The following is an 8,779-nucleotide window of genomic DNA, read 5'->3' as shown; positions in this document are numbered from 1 at the left end:
AAAAAAATGGTACCCTAACCAAAGGCAAAGGCTTAAATCACATTAGCCATCAACATGTGTTAGAGGTTAAATCCTTTCGATAATTATAGGTGATTGTTGAAGTTTGTTTAGTTTGCTAGTGAAGCACAGTGAGGTGTGGAAAAAAAGGCCTCTGAGCAGGTTACCATGACAACACTCACTGGCGATGCAACCCTCTTAATCCCACTTAATTCCAGGTAATTCAGATAAACCCACACAGCCTTGATGGCTTTTTGAAACCAATTTTTTTGGAAAAGTAATTTCCCCAATTTGCAAACTTATCTATGAAGGTGCAACCCAGTCCTGGTCTGTAAAGCAAACTTTTTTGAGCACATGCATTTCCTATGGGTTAATATTTTTTATATGGGCATGTAATTGGCCCTGTAACCCAATAACCATATTGTTTCAACTGGTATATAAATGTAAGTTAATACCAGAGTGAAGCTGAGTGATAATTTGCTATCTGAGAAATGCAATTGATGCATGTCTGTGTGGCAGAATACAGTACTGCACTACTTGTGGATTATGGAGGCTGTGAAGTGTACAGCAGAGGACTCTTCCCTGTCACCCCTCCACTCCTCAGGTGGTGGAATACACTGAGATAGACTGACCTGTGAGTTTGGCTCTATTGATGAATCAGCCACTGAATCAATGAATCAATGAATGAACATGTGTCACTTTCATTAATTCATTAGTTGATTCATTCATTCATTCATTCATTAATTATGAAACATACACATGCTTGTGTGCTGATGCTCAGCGGAATAGTCAAGAGACAAACTTAATTTCTTGTTTGTCTTTCTGTTAATATTTTTTTTTAATTTTGTATTACACTTTTGTAATTAGGTGAATGTCAGCGGCCTGTTTGCAATTGTTTTTACAGGATTTCTGGAATTTTAAGACCGCTTATACATTGTCTTTTGAAGGAGAAATGTTTGCACCTTGATATTTTACCACCTGAAAATTGAAAAGCCACATTCTCTGTGTGTTAAACTCAGTCATACTCTAATTGATTTTTCCAGGTATGCAGTGCTACCAAAGCCATAGCTAGAACTACAAATTTTGAAAATATGTGTGAATTCAAATGACATTGATTCTTGTTATAATAATAATAATAATAATAATAATAATAATAAAAATAATAATAATAATAATAATAATAATAATCATAATCATAATAATAATGGAAAAAAAATTTTTTTGGCATGATGTATTCTACTCCCCAAAGCCATTCTCCTTTATGTTATGACAGGGCTTCTTTAAAACCACAAATTCTAATTTGTTAGAATAGCATAGCCAACATTTTTACAAAGTCTGTCAAAAGGAACTACCTACTTCTTTTCCCGACCTTGAGAAAGGCTGAATCATGAGGTAGAATGACAACCCCTTGCTTCAGTATTGTGAATAATCATTTCAACTACTCATCTCCAAATTAAGGCACTGTGAGAAATCTTTGGTCATTGAGAGCAGTGCATTAGGGATAATGCCTGTAGTTTTAAAAACCTCTGGTATAGCTTCCCTGTTGGATCACAAGCAGCTGCCTTTACTGAAAACCAAATTAAAGTTTGATGGAATTTCGGAACAGGAATTTCCACTTCAATGAATTTCTCAATCAATAAATGATATTTTCTTTGCCATAAATACCTACCATTCATGACACCAACTTGAAACTAATATGATGCAGTTGAAGACAGATAATTTGTGGCAGAAACAGCTTTGGTATAAACCACAAGAAGAAAGGAGTCCTGCTCTTCAATCGACCGATCAACAACAGTAGAGAAGAAAACAGCATTGAAAAGAACGGAGCAAGAGAGTACAGCTCAGAGGAAGCATTTGGTTGCCAAGCCACAGGAGAGTTTCATTTACTTGTCAATACAATATTGACTTAGTTTGTTTTCACAAAATTGGAGGTAAATAAAATATACTTTCCTCATTTGTGCTTGAATATGCTTGTGTGGTAAATGTATTCTGCTTGTCTTCCACATGAATGATTTGATGGTCTTTGTGCAAAACAAGGACTGTGCCATTGATGTCCAAAGATGTGAAGCAGAAAATTAACGATTTAGGGCACGGCCGAGTGATCAGCACTCTCAAATCCACCTCACAAAAGGCAAACTGAAACATGTTTTGGAAGAGAAGTGTATATATCCTGCCAGCTCCCTCATCACCGTTTACCCTGCTCTACCCCACCAGAGGCACCCCTGCCCCTGTCCCCACCACCCCGCATGAACAACAGCACTAGCAATATGGTCAAAGGAAAAGGGTAGGCCCAAACTCCCTGCCACCCTGAGCCCAGGTCCTGAACTGGGCACATGGCCCAACATCCCTATTCTCACCATACATACCAGGCCATTTTTTTGCCTTTTGCTGGACCAAATACCGCTAAAACATTTTTTGTGTGCAATCATTTGTCACGATCGTCTATTAAAAGTTATTTAAAGGGGTCTGTCATGTTTGGTGTTCGGTTTTGCCTGTGGTCTTAGTTTCCTGCTCTTTTTTTTACATTTCACCCCTGCCTTTTTCTGCTGTCTTTTGGTTTTTGAAATTTGGTCTTGGTTTTCTTTGGATTTACCTTGGGAAAAACAAGCTGTGGTTTGTGTCTTCAGCTAACATGCATGAGGGTATTAGCTGTTGAGACTGCTGGATTCTGAAACTGTCAATTTAATCAAAAATATCACTTCCCCGACAGCTAATATTATAATCATGCAGTGTTCTGCAATCAACTTCTCATTGATATGGCTCTTGAATTAGCCTCTGTAATGAAAATAAGGAATGCGCATTATACTGCTAATTAAAGTTGTTTACTGGCTGTGGGACTTAAGCTGTGCATGCACACACATATACAAGATAAGTGTGATTTCTCAACAAAACCAAGCCTGCTGTACTCCTATTGGATAAATAACAAGTTTTTCATGTGAAGGCAGGGTTGTGAATTTGAGTGCATGCTGAAATTTACAAGGAAACGTGTGCCAAGTTTGATAAATGGGGCCCTTGGGTGGGAAGTGAATTGTAAGAGGATGATGCAGTGATGGGATTATCTTTTGAATATGAAGATGAATGTCTTAATTATATGAACAGGAGAAGTACTGTAAATTGAGTTTAAATAAATTTGTCCTGTAACATGCGATGTGAAATTAGTGCTCCTGGTAGGGCTGTGTTCTGGAAACGGTGAGACACTGGGGGTGATAATGAAATGCTGCAGAGGGAGTACAATCTTCGGTAATCCTAATTGTTTAGGCTTATGGCAAAACACCGCATGCAAGCAATCCCTCCCTTTGACTGCAGAGGGAAGTGCTGAAACCTTTTCTTAGGATACTGCACTTATGGACTGCAAGTTTTTTCTGTTTGTGGACCCTCCCCCCTCCCGCCAATCTGAAAGCAGTAATTCCATTTTTTTACACATGCTTCCAATGAGGTAATACACAATCCTATTATAATCAGAGTTAAATTGAGAAAATAGGCAGAACCAATTTAAATCAGTTGTTATAGATGCCAAACAGTACTTCAATATGCAGTGTTTTTTTATACATGAAATGTCATTGGCACACAGCAGTGACAAAGTGTCCACAGTGTACAGCTGCAAGCCTTTTAGAGTCACCTCTGTACATTTACAGAACATGTTGGATGAAAAATCAAACCCAAGTCTTACTTCAGGCAATTTCTCCCCTTGGTCCCTCAGTTTGAAATTCAAATTTTGACATTTCCTTCTCTCCCTCTCTCTCTCTAATTCTCTCTCTCTCACTCTCACTCTCTCTCTCTGAAAGATCATGCAGAGGAAAATGTCGTTGGAAAATGAGAGAACAGCAAGGCTTTCTCTTCCTTGCTCTAGCACATTGTGAATATGTGCAAGTAGCATCCATATTTTAGTTTTATTGCTGCTGTTGTCAAAATAATGAAATCTTCCTCACAAATCTGTACAAACCTCGCACCCCTGTTCTTACAGTATCTGACCTTAAGGTACAGTACTGGGCCCTCAAATCCTCTGGCAGTAACCTTTGGCAGGGTACTTTTGGTATGGCCCAGCCTTTGGAGTGCTCTTTTAAAAAGGAACTCAATGCCTTTTTAGCATTGCTAGCCTTGTATATGCCATAGACGATAAAGGCACTTATATACTTATACACTTATATACTATACATATATATATATATATATATATATATATATATATTCTAGCTGCCAACCGTGGTATGTTAGTTGTAAGTTGATGTATTCTTCAAGGGTTCCGATTGTATCTGTATGGTCACGCTAGGACCATACTGTCCTCTCGGGTCCTCTTCACACTAAGAGCGTCTGCTAAATGCCTTGTAATGTAATGCTTTAAATGAATAATTACTGTTTCAGTAACAATTGCATCTATGCTATGTTTTAAGCATTTTAAAATGTACTTCGATACCTTTTTCCCTTATGTTATACTTATGTTGTCTCTTTTTATAAAGGCAAGTTCCTTCAGTGCTTGTATGTATTTAACATCCACTTCTTTTTTAATTTTATTAAAGTAGTTTTCTTGTGGGAAATTAATTTGACCTTTAATTAAAATATGAAACTGTGCGATTCATCATTATTTAAAACAAATTAATTGTGTTTTTTTACAAGAATGAGTTTCTCCCACTTATACTCCCCTTTATCAGTGATACTGTTTGTTGAATTTTTCCAATAACCGAAAGCATCTAGAAAAACTGAACTTGAACTGATCACAGTCAAGAACACTGTATGTGGAAGTGGCAGAAACTAAATGTATAAACATGTAGTTTCTTGTAGTCATATCTTTCTTGCAGATTATGAAAGCATTATCATACCCATGCTATTCCCAGTATTACCTCTGGCCACTGGATCCACCTGCTGATCTGACCAGGATCTTCCTCATGCTTTTGGAAGTGTTCTACCTGTGCCCTGGTAGGGACCACATTGTTCAAGAGTCATTTTCACAGGTGCACACTGTGGCCAGCATCTCTAATAACCTCATGCAACATTGTTCCCTTTATCGGATGATGTTACTCTGCTCTCCTGGGCTCATTGATCATTCTACCCCCAAGGGTATACCAACCTGTTCCCGGAACTCCACCCATGCATCTAATTTATTATTACACCTAAACAGCACAGCCAGTCAGGCCTGAAGATCAAGAATATTGCTCCCAAGGTTAACCAGTTGGCATTGATCACCAAGTCCTTTCAGAAAGGTATGTTCTCTTTGGCACATGTTCTGGCCCCAAAGTAAATAAATAACCCTGTGGTACTGTGGTACTGCCAAGACGGAAATACCAACTCCTGAATATATTGGCTGAGATATGAGGGCAAGTACAGGAAAACAAATTGTGTTGGAAAAGTAATTATGTATTCATTTATGCAGCACTGTTGAATACTTGTGTTAAAAAATGCATAAAATATCCCATTCGGAATAATATAAATAATAACAATTATTTACACAAAATTCTTTTTATTTTTCAGTTTCTGGTCTTTTATGATCATGTAGGGGTGTATTAACTCTTCGATCTGTTTGTGGCAACTTGAAATGTCTGTCCTTAGCACATCACTCTTCATGCATTTATAAGTCTACTCAACCATTGGAAGGGTACAAGTTCCCTGGATACAGTCTTAGTCATTCTCCTATTAATAGACAGATTCATGGTAAAAGAAAAGGAAATCAAATGAAATCACTTGATGAAATCCTGTATGTTAAGCCTGTTCCGGTCACTATTTGTGACAGACAGTTTAGTGCTTTTAATGAAACACCTGAATGGTAAAGAATGGTTTGAGATCCCATTTCCTCCTCAAATAATTTGAACTCAATTGTTTTAAACTTGTACACAGGACTTGTACTCACCCATAAGATACACTGCTTTGAAGTATGATATAGGTTTATTTTGTTCTGTGTAATTTTGTAGTGATTTTAACAAAACATTAATTCCCAAATGTAATGAATTATTGGAAGGATGTGGCAAGTAGTGTTGCTGGGGTCAGAGAAGTGAGCAACACTGATAGAGTGGCAGAGCTCTTTGTGAGGAAATGTCAAGAGGTCAACTGTCTCTCAAGCACTTAACGTATCTGACCTCTGTGGTTTGTTATTTTCAGTCTATATGTACATAGTTATTGACAGCTCAAGTAATTGCTCAAGTAAAAAAGAAAATTCTGTAAAAGTTTGGTTTGAAATTGTTGTTTGTTGGATTACAGAGAATGCTAACACGCGCAGGTTTTAAACAGTAAATGTCATTTCATGGTCATTTACTGTCGGTCTTTGAGTTGTGTTACTTACACCTGCCTTACGCTATGCCCCTATTATTTCTCATTGATTTCCTCATGGTTTCATTTGCTTTCCTCCTCCTCCTATAAGGTTTTCCCTCTTGTATTATCTTTGCTTTGATGCATTACCTTTTGGCGTCCCTCACACTACCTTACTGCCTGTAGCATGAGGCCACTAGAGGTGACCCTTTCAGTTTAGTCTAGTGTTTAGTCCATGGGCCATGTTTGCGTTTATACCGACTCTGTCCCTCCCCAATCAACAACCCTCCCAGCCCCCAATACGGTGACATCATCGGGGCAAAATGACCTCAGTCAAATAACGACACACAGAATCACTGGTTTATGTTATTCCGGCTCCATGATAAAAATGTCTTTAAGAGGCGGGTGAGGAACAGCGATAGCTTATTTAGCTGCTGTGTGGGATGAATCGGATAGGGTTGACCTAGAAGGAATCCTGCTGCTTCTCCTGCCGGCTCTGTGCCCACCTACCCCCAGCAGGAACTTTGTTAATTGGCTAACCCACCCAGCCGCACGGAATTCTCTGCAGTATCTCTTAGCGTCCACCCATACAATTATGAAAGAGATTACTTTTATTAGAACAGATTTATTTCACTGTGGTCTAGGAATTATTGACACTGATACACTCTGTACAATGAAAGTATTCATGGTGGAGATGCCCTGTGTATTTATAATTACAAGGGCTGTAACGGGACCTCTGTAAGTGAAGCTTCTCCTTCAGAGAACCTCCATACCACTGGAGATCCAGGCAGCAACAAGGTAACTGTCAGTCAACTTGTTTGTCTGTCAAAGACGAATCTCAGCACTGGGATGTGCATGAACTCTTCTTAAATAAAGGCAGATGCATACCAATGCTAATTAGGGAGTCTAATTAAACATGAAAACCTTTACACATTCTCAAGTCTGTAGAACTTTTTTTCAAAAACATTGTTTTGGAGCTTTATTTCATTTTTAAAGGAGTGCAGACCTGTCCAACTTCTTCTGTTTATTTCAGTCAGATAGAAAGCAGAGAGGGTACAGATACTGTAAAAGGAACCACAGCTGACAATTGTATTATTCCCACTACAAGCTTATAATTAATTACTTTTGCTTATATATACACTATATACTCAGTGAGCATTCTATTAGGCAGACCGATACTAGAGCTTATTAATCAAAATATTAAATCAGCCAATCATGTGGCAGCAACAAAATGCATAAAAGCATGCATACGTGGTGAAGAGGTTCAGCTGTTTTTCAGACCAAATGTCAGAATGGGCAAGAAATGTGATCAAAGTGACTTTGACCATAGAATGATTGTTGGTGCCAGATAGGGTGGACTGAGTATCTCAGAAACTGCTGATCTCCTGGGATTTCCATGCACAACAGGCTGTAGAGTTTGCAGAGAATGATGAAAAAAACAAAACATCGAATGAGCAAAAATGCGTTGAGGGCCAGACTGGTTGAAGCTGACAGGAAGGTGACAGTAATGCAAATAACAGTGGTATGCAGAAGAGCATCTCTGAACACACAATGTGTCAAACCTCTAAGTGGATAGGCTACAGCAGCAGAAGACTTAATAAGTCAATTTCCTAATAAAGTACTCAATGAGTGTACAGCATACTATATTTTATCATATACAGCATGTAAAGGAAGTTGCCACATTTTTGTCTGAACAACATTGTAGACACATTTACCAATGGCCTGTGCATGTACAGTACAATTTGAACATGTATCATGTGCAGTTAAAAGTAAGTGGAGAAATTACAGTTTCATAAGAGTATTTACACCATACATACATAACCATACATACGTAAATTTCACTTCCGCCATTTCAGAGAATTAATTCAATTCATGATAAATTTTGACTGAATTGTAATGGATTTGACCCCAACCCAGTGCGCTGCACATTCTCAACATTTAAGGTTAAAAAGGTTCTAACGTTCTCCGAAGGATTATCACTAGTTAAACATATAATTTATTCAGAACCTTGAAGCTTGAGATTTAATTGCAGTTTTATGTAACTGAATTTAAAAATGAACCCTGGGACCACGTTTAATTAGATGTAAGATGCAGTACCAAACAAAAATGTCTGTATGTTTGATTAACAAATGATTGGTATGTCCAACTAAAAGCTTTCCCTGGGTTCTGGGCCTGTTGAAAAGCGTTCCGCGGGTCTTAAATAAGACCCTTTGCTGAGCCACAGGGCTGCTGAGCTGGGAATGACAACAGCTCAGAGAGTACTTAATCAAAACCATGTCTGGCTGCCTGCGGAACCCCTACCAGCTTTATTTGAGTTTTCATCCCCCCTCAGTCCCCTGCAGAGGAGTAGTAACAATGTTTTATTGGGTTTCAGTGCCGCGTGTAGGTGGCTCATGGCTCCGAGCCTTTACAGCTCCCTTTTCAGCATTCATTACTTTGCTTATTTTCCATGGCTGAGAACGGTAACAGCAAAGGCAAACTACTTTCGTGGGTGATTAATGAATATACATGCGTACAGTACATAGTAAATAAATAAATAAATAAA

Source organism: Conger conger, chromosome 1 (assembly GCF_963514075.1).
Source record: "Conger conger chromosome 1, fConCon1.1, whole genome shotgun sequence".
In the NCBI taxonomy this organism is placed as follows: domain Eukaryota; kingdom Metazoa; phylum Chordata; class Actinopteri; order Anguilliformes; family Congridae; genus Conger; species Conger conger.
Note: the sequence above shows the minus strand (reverse complement) of the source record.